This window comes from Dermacentor andersoni, chromosome 2 (genome assembly GCF_023375885.2).
Source record: "Dermacentor andersoni chromosome 2, qqDerAnde1_hic_scaffold, whole genome shotgun sequence".
NCBI lineage: Eukaryota > Metazoa > Arthropoda > Arachnida > Ixodida > Ixodidae > Dermacentor > Dermacentor andersoni.
The window spans coordinates 192,729,670-192,747,660 of NC_092815.1; the positions used below are offsets into that span (position 1 = coordinate 192,729,670).

The following is a 17,991-nucleotide window of genomic DNA, read 5'->3' on the forward strand; positions in this document are numbered from 1 at the left end:
CCATTTGTGCAATTAGTGCCATTATTTGCGCTTTGCATTTCAGTGCCACCTTACATGGCATCTTGTCTAAGCTAAGACCTATGGATATTCCAAATGCTTCATTTTCTGACATTTTGCTGTCGAGTCTGCACCACAGCTGCTCTTCAATGTTGTCGTTTTTTTCTCCTTTTTTATGCTTCGGTGTAGCCTCTTGCTTACCAGTTACCGATGGTCGTTCTGCCAATGGTGGCAGCGTTTGGTGTTGGTAGCTCCTGTGGGGAATCCACGAAACTTTCAACGCCTGAGGGTGATGGTGGCGTATTTTCCATAGATGCAAGGATGCTCTCAGCGGTCTCGCCATCACCATAAGTGGCTGGCTCCAGGCTGCATGTCGTTCTGCAGAGAAAAATCCTAAATTGTTGCAAAGGGAAACAGGTGCACAACTGCAAACTAAGGACATGCTTCTGTCCTCGTTACATTTGGATGCATCGCTCGCTCAGAATGCCGAAGGTTTTTTCAGACCAATAATATCATATGTAAACTATAATACCGCTCTGCTCACTTATATGATGCCTACTGCCATGGCACGGCTCCTTGCATGGTAGTAAAATAGTCCTTGAAAATTTCTCTCGTTCTAGCTGCATTGCGACTGTAGTTATGGCCCACCGGAGGCACCAATTCGTGCATAGCTTAGGTGTCTTCTCGCCACTGGCCTTCAGTCACGTTGCCGTAGCAATCTTCTGTGTCCGCATAGTTAGGTGGCATGTAAGCTGCATCTTCACTCAGAAAATTGTGCAGCACACATACAGCCATTACCACATAATCTGCATTCTCAGGGAGCCGGTTAATCACTTGGCCAAAAATGTGAAACCTCGAGGCCATCACCCCGAATACATTTTCAACACGCCTCCTGAAATGAAAAGAATTTTGATAAAGTACATTGCACTTGTGATCTTGAGGGGTACATCAAATTAAGTCTACATTTTCTGCCGCCAGGCCAGTGATGACACCCACGCCGTAAATCAATGTAGCACTGCAACAAACCTTGCACGACTGAGCCGATAGTTGAATATCCGTTTGCCTTCATCTAGGCCTCTACCTGGGTGAGGCTGAAGAAAGTCTGGGCAAAGCTGGAACACTTCATGCCCTACGAAAACATGGGGTGTCACCGTTGAAGACTGGTAAGCATTTTGGTGCTGGGAGACCGAGGAGGCCACGCTCTAAGAATTTCCCTAGCCTTGAGGCTCCGAGTGTTCCGCCATCGCTCTGCTGCCCATAGGCCCCAACATCTACAAGGATGAACGTATAATGGTTTCCAGCAAGTACGGATGCGAGCACAAGATGTAGAAACGGACAGGACAACGCTGGATAAAGTACATTGATACTGTCTACAAGGATAAACTTCAGGTTGCTGTCAGCTGTAGCCATAAGTACTACAGAGCACATACCCTGGAATGATGAATGGTTAATATTTAGAAAATAGTAATTTACAAACAAAAAAAGTGTCAATGTGTACATTGCCTTATAGTTGAAGTACAGGCTGCCTGGATTTGGTGGAACCTGGGTCTGCATGTATCTGCCATCCACGGCGCCTACGCAATGTGGGAAGTTCCATTTTTCGAAAAATCCCTCAACCACCTTCTGCCAATCGAAAGTAGTTGGCACCTGTGGTGGGAATGAAGCAGACATATAAAGGCATTTTTAGTGTAAAAAGAGCAGCAGTGCAAACCAAAGCTCGGCATGTAAAGTGCCATCCTGCAGTTATTTAACGTCCCTGTCTTTAGTTTGTTCTATTTATATGTAGTATGAACTGACAAGCAGAGTGTTGTGTCGGCAGCGGCAGGCAAGTGGGGGCCCGCGACCAGCGAACGCGCGGCGAGCGCCGACGCAGAGAGGGAGACGCGGAGCAAACTGCTCCTGATGAAAACCGGACAAAGACTGAGCCGGCTCGCGGCCGTTTATTACTAAAAAGGACTTCACACGCCAGATGACACCTCCTGGTAGGTCCAAGCTCGTCACATGACAGAAGGGGGGTGCGCCATCTAGCTAGACTACTACGAAACATAAATGTATGATAACACGGAGATCTGGCAGGGGGAGACACTATACCACACAGAGCAACATATCGACCGATAAAAACTGAATGCCTGAAGCAACTGATCACATACAACTTCTTTTTTTTTTAAAGGGGGGAGGCATGTAAGCTTAGGAACCATTGAGTAAACAATTACCACAGTACCACATGTACCACACATATAATTCTGGTATCTTTACAGTATTTAACCATGTGCCTGTTGGTGGGAAGACTGCATGAGCTTGCTCTTGTAGCATATGCGATACTTTTTGAGTCTTCACACTCTCAACACTATCCGCATGCTTCCTATCTTGTCTTCAGTTTGTACTTAAACAGACGCATGCCTTTGAACATATTACAATGGACATTCATGATATGCAGTTTTCCCTTCGCTCTCTTCGAATTTGCCCTTCCTCATTATGTCATTCACAATGTGCACATAGTGGGGATTCTCATCCGTGCTCTTGGGACAAAGGAACGACAACACAGTAGTGCCAACAATCACAAGGGCATTTATTGCACCTTTCATAGATCAATGCCTGCTAGTCGAGTTGCTATCCCCAAAACATGCCGATGGGCGCGCGACAAATCTAGAAGTCCAACTCACTGCGACCGGATAACGAGCGAATATTTTCGTCCCATGCTGGATCCCAACGCCTGGTCGTTCGCGCGTACGGTCACGCGAATGGTGGCGCGTTCGAAGGCGGCCACGCGAGACGGTCTCGCAGAAGCATGGATCGGCGCACGCTCGGCACGTCCGTGCTGCCAGCCGTCCCGAACCAAAGAGCAAGCGCCTCTCTCTTTTTGCGCCAAGTAACCCCGCCCGTAGGCGGCGTTAGCGCAACACTCGCGCCATCTCTCGTACTGCGCCTCAACCAGACCGACTGCCGCGGGCATCACGCAGGCCACGCGGCGAAACCGGAGCACTGGAGAGGGGAGCCACGCGGGAAAACAACACATCAGGGGACGCGTGAGAGCCGCGCATCCCCACAACATAGAGTGGACAGTGTCTAATTCACACGATGCTCATTGCTAAACAAAGGTCTTAGAATACGCAGTGATGTTTAATGAGCAATCATTATGTATTATGAATTTATCCCTGTAGTATTTTTGCAATATGTAGGCTACCTACTTCATATATGTGAAGAAAACAGAAAGATTAGTGTAGTGTATGGGGTCGTTTAACCCTTTCAGCCCTGAATTTTTTTTACCTCTTCGGGAATTTTTCTGTAGTGGTATTTTGCTTCATGGCCACCCAAGGAACACACTAATACAAAAAATTTCTCTAGGACTCCCTTAGTTTAAAAGACGGCGCCGCGTCCTATATATAGGACACCAGGGCTTAATGGTTGCAAGAAAAAAATAAAAGCAATGTTTGGCGTTACTGTTTATTTTGAAGCTTTCACAAATATTCAAATATTGAAAACAAACATGCTGCTTGCCTTGAGGTGCAGCTAATACTGGACATTGATTAGTGTGTGTGAAACGTTTTGAAACAGTTCTTTGTGCTTGATATGCACAAGTGGACGTTGCACTTTTCACACTTAGTTTTTGGCTTTCCTTTGCATCCTTCCAACTTGCATCGCTGTTGGTCTTCGGCCATGAGCGGCCAGTGCCCGACTTGATCATATCTCACGTCGTACACTGCTCGCTGGGCTGTGCAATTTTATGCCTTTTGAGTGGCTGCAGGGGAGAGGAGGATGGCCTTCCACGTTTGCGTGGCAGATCAGGAGAACCAGCTTTTGCTAGACTTTCCACGACACTTAGAGTAAATTCGAGCAAATCTATCTTCTCCCTTAGACCTTGAACTTCAGCGTTACGCCTGTACTCGAGCCAGGAGTTAGTCACGGACTAAAAGAAATGATCACCAACAAGCAGAAGAATGCTATCATTTATACATATTCGTTACGTGCACTCAGAGCTTTAAATTTAAGCTCCACAGGTGAATCTCTGCTTTGCGATATCATGAATGGGGCTTTATAACAAATACGAAAGAACCATACAATTCCACTGGGTCGCAAGCCATGTTGGGATACTAGGGAATGAAACAGCAGATAGACGCATGTCCATGAAAGTCAAAGGCATAACTCGCACAACACTTCCATGCAAGGACTGTATCCGAGCGATCCATAAGGCCCTGGCATCAAAATGACAAGAATGGGACTCTCGTACAAATAAGTTTCATGCAACTAAATCCCTGCTTGGTGAGGGGAAGTTGCCAGGAATGGTTCAATGAGGTAATCTTGCGTCAACTTGAAATTGGGTACATACCTGACACACAATCTTCTACTTAAAAAAAGAACAGCCTACTTGCAAGAAGTGCCATGAACTTCTTGCAGTAATCCACATTGTTATGGCATGTCCACATAGTGAAACGCAAAGATGGAAACTTTTGCACAACTTATGTAACTTGCACTTACCTTTACATCCCACGTCACTATTGGGAGATGATCTGTTAGTGCTATTCACTGACGTGTTCGACTCTTTAGATGAAACCGGTTATTTACATAGGCTATAATGTAACGCAGCTTTTGTTGCCTTAACAGTAGAGTTTGTAATATCTTGTGGCTGGTGCAACATGGCCTTAGTCGCTTTTGCGCCGTTAAACTCAAATTACCTTTTCTTCCTTTCATTTGAGCTCAGCTTCTGTCCATCTGCCTCTCATGATCTGGATTGCCCTCTTCATTCAAAAAGGATATGCGAAGTCCATGAGAGTAGGAATTTGTCAACACACTATATTTTTCCCCTCCAGCATACATATAGAATTTTTTATTATGCTGATTACAAATATCATATTGAGGTGTTACAAAACCAACGAAAAAAAACAGGGATAAGGATAAAAAACGGGTGTATATGCTAAAAGGTAAACAAAATGCCCTAAAAATGCTACTTAGTGGTGTTAGGAATATAAAAGGGTAAAACTGTATAGGTGTAAAATAACGCTTCTCTAAAAACATAAAACAGATTAAGAAAAGCCAATATGGGCTTTGTATATACAAGTCGAAGCGTAGATGATGCCACTGATGCGTAGTCGTTTCATTGTTCTCGGATACTGCTGACTGCAAAACCTGCGCATCAGACGATGATTCCCGGATCTCATGTCCAAGCAGCCGATGATGACAGCGTTCACCGTCACACGCTAGAACCGCCGGAAGAGATGTCGCTGTATGGGGGCGTACTTCTCCTTCGCCTTCCGGGCGTCTTGGAACGCCTGCAACCTGTTTTCAAATGGTCAACAGACGTCCAGGATGAGTGCTTCCTCTCCACGGGCTAGCACCAGGTCGGGCTTCAGAGATGTGGTGCTGTCAAGGATTGGTGGTTAAGCAGTCACACTGTCCGAGCCGGAGGGGACGGGGTGACAATCCCACCCCGCGTGCATTACGAGTGGTTCGACTGGCTGAACACACCTGTTATCGACCGTGGACCCGAGGCACGAGGCAACAGGTGGCGAAGGAAGAACAAAGTGTTTAATTAAACCCAAAATCGTATCAGCAAAGTACGATGACAATCCACACAGAATGCACCCGCATGGCAAGCCTAACCGACTGGCGAGGGGTCAGCTCCCACTGCGTGAAACCCCCGGGGCGCGTACAGGCCGAGCTCGTGGGGAGTTGGCTATTACCAATTAATAATACAAAGATAATACGCGACAAGTGAACTACACACCCGGCAATACACGCGACACCAACTGCAATACAAGTCACTACAACTGAACTCTGGCACAACACGCGTAATAAGGCCCATCACATTGGGATTGCCAACACTCGCGAAATACCAAAAAAAAGCAACGACACAAATGAAAAAATATCCACTACAATGAACGTGGCAAAGACTGCACTAACAGGGAATACAAAAGGAACATGCAATGGTAAGTAAGTTACAGATTAAAAGCGATTACAAAGAAGAGTCCCGACGGAGTGTCTGAGATATGCTGAACACGTAACGTAGGCTTATCTGCAGAGCGTTGTGTAGGACGTCCGAGCTGGAGAGGCGCTGGGCTACTGGGTTCGTCGTCACCGCATGTCGCTGCCGAAGAATGGAACGGATTCGCGGCCGCGTCTACAGTGGCCCCGGCTACGAGAACTCGGGCCACCATCCACCACTTTGCCTGACGTGCAATCCACGTGCCGCTCTCCTTGCCGCTTCAACAACTCTACCCGCTTGCTGCAGTTCACCCCAGGCTCTCTCTCTCTCTCTCTTTCCCGCCGAGCGCCGGCTGTCACATGAGGAACCAGTCTGGATGTAAGCAGGATCTAGGGACAGCGCTCCCCGCAGCCGAGTACGCCGCGGCCGGATCTCTTGGCGGGAGTGTGGTGACGCCGAGGAGTACACGCACTTTGTGACACCATCTCACTGACAAGAATTTTATAGAATAACATTCAGAACAAAACACGAAGTCATGTACGCACACTAGAAAGAACCCTTGCTCCCTACGCACCTGCTGGTTACCCACACCACCGTGTCGATGTGTGTTTTTGGGTCGCGCGAACACTTGTGCAGAAACCACTGCATCATGCTACCGCAATGTCCCCACACTGGTATGAAAACATGACATACAACATAAAAGAGATAAAATACAAGGCCTACCTCAACGAGACTACGAAGTAACACGACACCCGAATGAGTATTAATGGGGGGAAAAAGAAGGAAACGGAGACAACTAAAGTATGGCTGAACTCCTCTACCCATTCATACCAATTTAGACCCGGCTATGGTAGTCAGCACACACGTTCTCCGCACACTTGATGCTTAGCACGTTAAAGTCATACTCCTTGAGGGCAGGGCCCATCGAAAAACAAGCAAGTTCGTGAGAGCAAGTTCGTGGGCCTCCTTGAGATATCTTCTCGAGCGGTACCTTCCTTACTGACCCACGGCTGGCCGTCTTCTGACAGATGTCGCATAAAGCGACAAACGTGTTTGTATCTCCATGCACACCTGGCCGAAAGAAGTTGGCCAGTATGCGGTCCATGGTCTTCTTTCGGAGGTGACATGCCATTAGCTTGCAGTGCGCAAGGTGAAGGCCGCAATGTTGCCTCTGCACTATCAGCTGCATCGTGCTCGATCTTGAGTCTGGCACGTATTCATAGTACAGCAGACCGTCCTTCAATCGGATGTTGAATGATCTGCCCCCGCTTTCACTTCACTCTTCATTGCTCCCTGTGTAGCTGAAAGAACTGTCGCAGGGTAGTGTCTCGCTGCTGGTTCTCCTTCATTTGCTCGGGAGTGACCCCAGCCAGGGTGGACGACACCTGCAATCTCCAGAAGGCCTGGGAGTAAAGCTGTTGGGACTGCTGGCGCGTGATAACAGCCGCTACGGGTGGAGGCTGGGTTTCTGCTATCAATGGCTCTGCCCCGTTGCCTTCATCCCAGGCGGAGGCTTCACCCCACGCACCGTCTGGCTCGGCCGGCGCTCGGGCACCCTCTATGTTCCCCAGGATGAAGTCAAAGAGTGGGTCCTGCATGCATGCCTCCAACACCTCCTTTCGGTAGTAGGGCGTGTCTATCCTGATTCAAGCCTCGGGCAAAGGGGTTCTTACTGAACGGTCTATGAAGTAGACGGCTCGGCATCAGCCTGTCATATCCGATGGCTGGACAAGGTCCCGGTTGACTTAACGATGTTGCAGCCACTGTTCCTCAGAAGCTTCATGGTCTGCCCGGCAACGCAGCCTTCGACGGCAGGGAGATCACCCGTGGCCGGTGAAGTGCCCAAATTTACAACGGGCAAGTGCTGGCCATCCTTTAATTCGATGTAGCCTTCCTCCTCCAGGCAGGCCAAGACAATCTTAGTACAGGCTGGTTCCTGTTCAGCTGCTCCGGCTTTTTATTGGTGCTCGTGCATTGTGACGCAACATATCCCGGTCATGAGCATTCATGACCGGGATATGTTGCATTCCCGGTCATGAATGTAACTTATAAAGCCACATTCCATTGTTGGATTGTCGGCTGCCTCGGCTTACATCGGGATTCTCCCTGGCTTTGGCCTCCTTGTTTTGCTTCACGCTTGCCGAAGTTGGTTGTATCTCGGGCGCTCACATATTCGTCGGCACTCTGGAGCATATCCAGGATGTCCCGGCTTTTTTTTTTTCCTTCAAGAACATCGCCAGCGCGGGCTTGCAGTTTTCAAGAAACTGTTCCGCCAGGAGGAGGTCTTTGATTCCCTCGTAGAACTTTGTGGCCTCCAAGAGGTGGACCCATCTCTCCGAGTGATTCTCCAGCCGGGCGAAAAACTACGATAGCGCTTCATCGTCCTGGGGAGCTTCTGTCTTAAATTTCTTCTGGAAGCCCTCTTCTATCACGTGAAAGCGACACAGTAGGGCCTGTTTAACCTTGTCATAAGCCAATACCTTCGACGGTGGCATGCGGCCGAACACGCTAAGTGCTTCAGCCGTAAGCAACGTACTGAGGGCGGTGGCCCATTGTTCCCTCACCCATCCGCTGGCTTCGGCCACTCACTCAAAGCGAGTCAGGTACACATCCAGGTCATCGAACTTCTCGTTAAAAGGTACCAGTAGTCTTTGTGAGCTGACCCCCGTGAAGTGCACTGCCACTAGGCCTGCATTGAGCAGGCTTTCTGAGCCGCCACTATTGCTTGCGCAATTGCTCTTTGCGCGCAGTAGCTAGAGCTTCTTTTTTACTTCAAGGAGACGCCGGTCGCTCCGCACCTTGTCGCACTCATCGTCTTTGCGCTTTCTGTTCCTGTTCTTTAAGGCGCTCGCGATGCACCGCTCGTTCCTTGCGCAGAAATTCCTGAAGCGCTGTCCCTTCAAGGCCCAGCTGCTTCCCGACAGCAACAAATCGCTTTGCTTCCTTATCCATATCTCGGCTCCTTTACGCTTTTTAAATGAACGCTTCTGTTCTGCCCTATATGCCTCGTGGTCACGGCAGATCGTGGTCAGCAAGTCCTGTCCGCGGACGCCAGTTGTCAAGGATTGGTGGTTAAGCTGTCGCACTCTCTGAGCCGGAGGGGATGGGGTGACAAGAATCCCACCCCCCGTTTCTGGCACGTGCTTTGGGAGTCAAATATACATTATGCAGCACATGTTCTTTCTTCTGCTGCTATTTCAAGATGCCTCTGCGGTGCTTTGACACTTTATTAGAACTCAAGCCAAGGCTTCAGAAAAGTGATATGAACTACCGAAAGGCGATTCCTCCAGAGCATCGGCTAGCACTGGCTGTGAGGTAAGGCTTCAGCAGTAATAATTTAGGGCTTTTCGTTACTTGTGTTTTCTTAGAAAATGTCTCATTATACAGTAACTGAATGGCCCCATGCGAGCAGTTTCATGTTTCCTTTTTTCGACGCGTCTTTTGGCACAGGTTCTTGGCTTCGGGAGAAACACTCCGCTCCTCATCTTTCAGCTGTCTTTCTGGTCGCTCCACGATTTGCATGATTGTCGCCGAAGTGTGCCAGGTGATTTGGGAAGTGCTTGGGCCGGTTTACATATCACGGCTGTCAACTCCAGCTGAATGGCTCAAGGTAACCCGTTCATTGTGGTCTATGCCTGGTTAATGTCTGTGAGCTGTACACTTACTACATTGCACAAGTAATTGTTAGATTGTCTTATTAACAGGATACATGGGAAATTTATTTGTAAAAGAAACTTATTTCTGCACCGTACTTCCACAGATGTTGTTTGTCTGAATTTATTGCATTTTGTATCGCTGACCACAGGTTGCGAGAGTTCGTGGAAAAGTGGGACATGCCACATTGCCTGGGTGCAATAGATAGCAAGCATGTGAATGTTGAGTGTCCGACAAACTCCGGAAGCCGAGACTGAAATGACAAAAATACATTCAGCAAATTACTGCTCGCAGTGAGTGACGCAAACTACAGATACATACATTCAATCATACCATTTCGCATAGTGGCAGTTGAGCAAGCAGTCTAATTTACAGAAATGTTTTGTTTCCTTATTCTTCCTGTCATACTCGTCTTTCTTCGAAGCTTTAAATGACCTGCATAACCACCATGCGGTACTGCTTGGCGTTATTTTGATGACAAGTAGTTTCCCTGACATCTCGTATGCACCAATAAAAGGTATGCACAGTTCCTTCCAACTATTTTTTGCACTGCTGTATTGAAGGAGTGTTTGTTGAGACTGGAAGAAATATATGCAATAGATGCATTGCACAAAAACATATGTACAGCTTATGTGATGCTTCCTTACTGTTTGAGGGCCAATTATTTTCTTGAACGAGACTCATCAGGGTATATTTCTTTTTATATTGCAGATTTAAAATCTTGAGAGTAATGTAGATGTTTGGAAAGAAATACCGTGAGAAAGGCTACAGTGACACAACAATAATTTGCGAAGGTATGCACCTATTGCTTATAAAGAATAATAAGAGAAAAAATAATAAGTTGGAATACGAGTAAAAAACAGGATGCGTTCAAATAAACATGATTTACAGGATTACAAAAATGTCCATACTAGACAACTGTCACTTTTGTGCCAGTCAACATCGGTGCTGTGCAGGCCTCTCAGCTGGTGCTCGTCATATTTGTGTTTTTCGTCTTTGTTTAATTTGCGGCCTAAATTTTGCTTGGATATGAAAAGCCACCAACTAGCTCACACCAAGATTCTGCCCCTAAGTCACTCCTTGGTCGAATTCACAGCGAACTGTTTACTTCATCATTTCTAGGGCCGACATTGAAGTACAGCACAAGTCAGTGTGTTGGTATACCGATGAGTCACTGTGCTATAACAATTTAATGCTATATTCCTGGTACTTGTTTGTATTCCAGCTTCCTGTATGTTGAAATCGGTCACCATGGAAGCGAGTCAGATGGTGGGATCTTTAGCAGGAGCAACCTGCAAGCAAAAATTATTGAGGACAGCCTTGGAGTTCCTGCGCCTGCCAGTTCTTAAGACGATAGGCAGCTTGGTGATGAGGCTTTCCCTCTAAAGACTTGCATGATGAGGCAGTATTCCAGAAATGGTGAGCAGTGATATCACCACAATCGTTGCACATTCTGTAGTAATGACTAGCATTTTCTCATGTAACTAATGGTTTTTGGTCCTTGCTATGTTCATCATTTGCACTACAGATTATAAAATGTTGTCTTTGCAGTTTTATGCTTGCATGTCTGCATTTAGCAAACGTATTCAAGTTTGGTAGAATATATAGACTTGTAGTGACACTTTCGCTGTGTAGGTGCACTGATCATAAAAATGACATCCTGAAAAGTCTTAGGCAACACATAGCATTTAATACAATCTTATTAAAGCATTGCAATAAAAGTGCAAGCCAGAATATAACTCCAATCTTGTCATCTCTGTGAGTCTGCTATATTTTAAAACACCCATTGTTTTTACAGGTCTTCACCCTGTTCTCTCGGAGAGCTCATCGATAGCAACAACACAAGCTTGTAGTGCAGAGAGCAGCATCACCACACAATTTGAAGAACTACAGCAAAGGAGAATATTTAATTACCGATTGAGCAGGGCTCGCAGAGTTTTCGAAAATTCTTTAGGAATTCTGGCGCAGAGATGGCAGATCCTTCGACGGCCTTTCAAAGTGAAGGAAGAGAACATCAGAAGGATAGTATCTGCATGTGTCGTGCTACACAACTTTCTTTTGATAGAATCACCTGAATCAAAGGCCACATACTGTCCTCCGGGCACCGCCGACACCGAGGACTGGCAAGGAAACTTGACTGATGGAAACTGGAGGGCCGAAGGCACAAACGGTAGAGCACTGGTCACTTTCAATGGTGTGGGTTTCCACTCAGCCAGGTAATGTTGGAAGAGCTACGGAAGTACTGTTTCCATGCACGCACAAGTTGCAGTCACATAGTTAAAGCTAACAGCTTTTGCCTAGCTTGCGACGATTTCATGTCAGTCGGTGTGCCAGTACTTTGGCGCATCGGTGTGCACTAACACACACACATATCTGTGTATTAGCACTGGTATTTGTTACCATTGCATGTTTTCCACCAGTATACTGCGAGGGAACACCTATGTTCCACTTAAACAAGATATCACAACGTAAAACCAGTACATGCAGTATTGCCTCGTATGCATCTGCAATGAACACAGGGCTTTCATTGGAATAGTGCCTGTATAGATATCCCCTACAGACTTGAATTTAACACTGTCACTGCTGTGTTGAGCACATGAACGGAGCGCATCTATGTTCTGCATTTTCAAACAAGGTAATTCCTACAGGTAATCAAAGGCAAGATGTCATAGGTATCGCAATGCACTGAACTTTTGATTGTATAGTACATAATTTCAATGAAATCAGCAGTTTGCTAACATTTCTTACATCAGCAGCACCAATTCTTGTGGCACTGCCACACAAGCGTTATAAAATTTAAATAATTTTTCATGTGTTTACACCTGTCTGTTCTTGTGGCTCTCCTCTCCATCCTTGCCTCATCGTCCATTATAAAGCGCCTCACATTGTGCATCTGCCTCAACTCCTCTTTGCATTTATATCCAAATTGCGCAGTGCACTAACCCTGCACATAATGATGGCAGTCATAAATGTGATGTGATAACAATGCCCAAGGAACCTATGTTGTGAACGAACATTGCATGAGGTTACACATTGCATTGGACAAAAATTAGCCAGTTTACATAGAATTATGTGTGTCACGAATGCTTTGCTTCATGATTACGATGTGTATGATGGTTCTGCAGATGTTCTTGCTGTATTACACAGTATTTCAGATAACTTAAGGAAACAAACTATGTTTAAGGAAATTATGTTTTGTAAATAATGTGCTCTAATGGAAATACTTGGATTTACACGGTTGCTTATGCCATGCGCGACAAACTGTGCAAATATTTCATAACAGAGGGAAGGGTACCATGGCAGGAGAGCCACGTAAGAGACTACAGATGGTAACCAGCCAAGTAAGTTCGCACTTTACACAGTTTTACAGCGTAAAAACATCAGTGAAACAATACAACAAGAATAAATGGAAGCGGTATATCATGAATTAACTACTTACTTACTTATCATTTGCATTTTTATTGGCCTTGTTTCATAAGTGCGCACAGATGGGAATGCAGGTCTGCATTATATCCAGCTATCCAATACATTTAATGAGTTTATCCTACCCATTCCTCCTAAAAAATTCCCCAAAGGAACACGCTGGCTACAAAGAATATAAACAACACCGAAAACTAACCATCCAAACTCATTTTCACAAACATGAATTTTCTACAATGAAATTACTTAGCACATGATCATGCTTCAGTAAAGACCTTGAATTGACCTTGACAACTCTATGCAATTTTTTGTATATAGTAATCTCACCATCTAACCAATTTAATCTTTGTGTTCCTTTACGTCTAAAATTTTAATGTAGACCAAGTTGTGTTGGAGCACTGGAAATATTACAGCAATAAATAAAATACAAGAAACAGTACAATACTAACTAACTACAATCTATTCATTTGCATTTCCTCTTTGTCTGACCTTTTTGATTTTATCATACACTAAGTTGTGCACAGAATGCGTAATGTCAAATTGGTCATCCACGGGCAAAGTACGTAGCATAGCAACCATCGTATGTGCAAAATGGTGCAGTACATCTTTCTGCCACTCCCTTTGTTCCCGTTGTGCCTTTATGTGGCTCAGACATTCAGCTGCCACAGCCATGGTTCCAGAGTCATAGTCACAGGGACTGCAAGTGGCCATATATACATTTTCATAATGCCCTGCACAGAAATAGTTCACAACTTACGTCTTCTGGCTTCTTCAGGTTCTTCGACATTTTCGTGACCTTGATGCACTGTGGAAAGATTAAAATTATTGTATATACCTCCAACGATTTGAACTCGCCACATTCCACAGCGACTTCCTTGCCTTCTATTTGGCACCCCCACTTCTGGTTCCTGTGGATCTGTCTGTTGTGGCCTGCAGGAATGATAGCACAAAGTTATGCACTGGGTAGCACATTACAAAGCTTGTTTTCCATAAGTGAACACGCAATAAAATGTGATATTACGTCACAGAGGTGTCACTACTGGGAGTTCTATGAGAACTTCCGGCCGCCAAGGAGCTGCTGCCTGCCTCAAAATCCAACTACCCGACCTCATGGATGTCATTGAATGAAGGTTCAAGTTGAGAGTCATCTTGGCTTGAACAGGCACTTTCGGCGGACATGTCTGATCTGCATCAAGCATAAATAAAACATTTGCTGCAGTTCCGCATCCTGTGCTCTCATGACGCTGGCCAGATGTTTGTTGATTTTTAATAAACATTCGAGGCACATTCAATCTATCAAAGTCACTGCAGTATAGTAGAAAACGACATCACATATTACTATTGCGTTATGTTTGCAATGAGTTTTATGAAAATAACACCAAGTGGAATAATATTACCATGCAAAAAATTTATATAATCACATGCAACAGTGAAGTTGCAGAACAAAGTCAATTTCTGATTGAGATATTGTCTCCTAAACCTACCCTCCTGTCTGCTTGAAGACAGTATTGCTGCAAATACTGTAAAAGTAGTTTGTATTGACAAGAAATGAGCATACTCTTCAACACAAATAAAGACGTGCTTTAAAAAGCAAGAGTCACAAGCACTTGTGGTATAATTATGTTGTACATTGCAAATTAAACCGACAATAAAGTAGCACCATAATACTGTAGAAACGGGAATCAGTGTAACTGGTTACATCACTTACATGGGCTCCTCATACACTTTCTCCATGATTGGAATCATTGCCTCGAAGTGCCTCCATTTAATTGTGGGCACATCTTTGGCTCCGGCCGCACTTTTCGTCTTATCCCTTATTTTAGTTTTAATTTTTGTGAAATTGACCTTCAGATTTTTTTATTTGGCTTGGCAAATTGCATCTGCAAAGCAAGAACAAAAACATTCAAATGCTGTACACTTGTGTATCTGCATGGTAAAAGCGATACATCGCATGTTTCTTTGCAGCAGCATGCCGACTAGTCTAGTGCAGTGATTTTTACATATTTCATTTGTAATTTGTCAAGCAAACTCAACAAAAATAAATGCAGGCACGCTGTATAGCGTCTGCAGTGAAATATGAAATGAAAGAAAACGACGGAGCTTCTACGTATCCGTTTTCGCATCCGTGATGCTTGATTAATTTTCAGGCGTAGCTTCAAACTCCAGTGCACTTTAGCATACGTCTCTCTTGAGTTCCAATGACAGATCCAGATCAAATTTTTCTGCTCTGTATGGAGCAGTCCTATTCCAAAGGCAGAATCGGAGCTTGATTTGTGTGTTCCAGTGACAGATTGGGACCAGCCGCTGATCCCGGATCGCACCGTGGAGCAAAAATATTTGCTCCGCCGAAATCGGCAGATTTGACCGGAAGTCCTTGTGACGTATTTCCTTCACCCGCCTCTGCTTCCTGTCACGGTCGCCTGTCTTCGGTTGCGGGCAGTTATGGACGACATGGGCAGCGTGGACGCTGCTTCGCACCATGCGCTTTTGTTCGTGCTCTTAGACAGCTCCGACTCGGACAGTACAATTTCCAAGTCGAGTGATGATTCTTCCCGCACGGACAGTGAGTGTGACGCTGTTGTGTGCCAATGGGCATTTGATGTGATGTTCCGCCTGTCTGCAAAGAGGCCTGAAGTGATTGGCTTCGTCGAGGACATTGTTCGGCGATACTTGGACGACGAGGTACCGTACAGCTCAAGGTGGTACTAGTGTGAACAAAAAATGCCTTTTTCTGCAATGCTATTTTTTTTCCAAGTTCGGCAGGCACTTCCATCTGTCGCAACCTGTAGCGGAGCAACTGATTGAAAGATTTGCTGCTTCGCCGGCGTGCTCGTCAAGCAGCCATGGCGGAGTGCCTGCAAAATCTGGAGAAACTCATGTGCTGACTTTCATATGGTGAGTTTACTTATGTTTACATACTTTACTTGTGCCCATTTCTCGCGCTGTTTATTGATTGAAAAAAAAAAGCTTATTGCCTGATCACGGAGGTTGCCGTCAGGCACACCCTGGAGGCGGAGCATTAACGCGCTGCTTCTCGTCGAGAATGTGCTTACTAGTGTTGTGCGGCGGCCGGGGTGGGTGCAATGGTCTGTGTTCCAAGTCTGTCACCATGATGGGACGTAGATTAGGCTGCAGTCCACCTGCGTTCTAGCCGCGAAACACTGGTCCCGCTGTGACGAAGCGTCCCGGCTGCTCGCATTGCAGACGAATGCCGCTTGGAGTTTGTTTCGCAGTTACTTTTTCTTCGTGTATTTTTCACGGTTATTGCTTAATCGCTTGTGCACTGAAGCAGGGTGGAAATATTGTTAACATGTGTACTATTCCTGTAATGTCTCCGCTACTGTTCACAGAAACTGCATAACTGGAATATCAACCCTTAAAGTGTTTAGCCTCGCAAAGAAAAGTGAAAAGAGCGAAAATTCATTCTGCTTTAATAAATTGCATAGCAGAAGCATCATAATTCAGGCCGGCCTTCCATAATTCCGTGCAAATTTATTTATATTGCTAAATATTTGCAAGTATGCAGCCAATAAATTAAGCATGAGGGAGGTGGCAAGCCAGTTTGATCTGTCAGAGAGTTCTCTTCACAGAATCCTGATAAGGGTGGTTGACTTTCTCCTCACCATGGGTCCATCTATTGTGATGTTTTCTTCCAACATGAAAAAACTGTTGAGTGAATTCCAGAAGGTTGGCATTCACCTATTTATAAAATACTTGTGCTACAGATTGTTTGTACTGGAGTGCATCTCTGCAAGTATCAGCGATTACAGCATTGTTTTTCTTTCCACCAGGTGTCTGGAATCTATGGTGTTGTTAGCTGCCTAGACGGCTCCTATATCAAAATACAATGCCTAGACAACAAGGTCTCTTCCACCTACTGCAACCGGCACCATTACCTCTCATTAACCCTTCAAGCAGTTTGTGACCACAAAAGACGATTCGTTGACACCTGCATTGGAAGCTCCAGCAAAATTCACGATTCTCGAATCTTCAAGCTATCATCACTTTCAAAGAAACTTCCCAAACTATGCGAGGACAATGTGTACCACCTGCTTGGAGATGCAGCCTATCCCTTCAGGCAGTACCTTCTGACTCATTTCAGAGACTATGGAGTTTTGTCAAAGGCGCACATGGATTTCAGCAACGAGGGTGCTAATAGAAAACAGTTTTAGCAACCTAAAGAAAAGGTTCCATCAACTAATCTACCTTGAGCTGCGCACTGTAGAGTCTCTGAACAAATTTATTATTGCTTGTTGCATAGTGCATAATTTATGCATTGAGTGCGGAGATTTGGAGCCAGGTGAACCAGGTGATGATGTATCACCTCAAGATGTCCAGTGGCATCCACATTCATGCACTGATGACCTGGATGAGACTGCCGAAGAAACTTTGTTGCGCAGACTGGGAGAAATAACAAGGAGCAAGGAGCTGGAAGCAGTGCTGCAAAAGTAGTGGTGTGCAACAACTAATGAACTCATCAAAATGACAGGTGTGTAAGGAGTGTAATAAATTGCTACATTTGTTGTAATGGCTCTTTGTTATGTATAGTTAGTACTGCATGTGCCAGTTTCTCGGGCCCGCCTCGAGCACGGAAGTAACATGTGGCCCGAGCCCGATACAGTTCTGTGCTGTCCATTAGCCCTTGAGCCTATACAAAGTGAGGTCAAGTGCTCGGTTATTATGAAGAAACTGTCATGTGATTAACATGCGCCGGGTGGTCTTCAAGCTGCATCAAAGCTTTTTGCCTTGCATCCCATCTTGCTGGCTACATTTATCCACAAGGCTAACGCTTATGTGGAATCATATTTTCACATGGAACATGCCATTTTTATTGCTTTATTTGGCTTCCTTATAATGGTGTCAGTTTTTCATTTGACAATTTAGGAATCCTTGTTTTGCAAAATATGCAAATTCGAACTCTGTCTATTTTTGTTTCAGTACTGTACATGTACACTGTAGGTAATTCTCCCATCAGATTGGAGTGTGATCTGTTTGTTAGT

General features: G+C 45.3%; 1 long non-coding RNA gene and 1 pseudogene across 1 annotated transcript; one reads left to right on the top strand and one right to left on the bottom strand.

Annotated features, from left to right (window-relative positions):
• Positions 1 to 219: 219 nt before the first annotated feature.
• LOC126540786 (uncharacterized) lies at positions 220 to 1,413 on the bottom strand (annotated as a pseudogene).
• An 8,402-nt stretch (positions 1,414 to 9,815) lies between these two features.
• On the top strand, positions 9,816 to 17,519 carry LOC129387192 (uncharacterized). The gene is made up of 2 exons (XR_008614473.2): positions 9,816 to 15,886; positions 16,783 to 17,519. It is a non-coding gene; the product is annotated as an uncharacterized lncRNA (long non-coding RNA).
• The last annotated feature ends 472 nt before the right edge of the window (positions 17,520 to 17,991 follow it).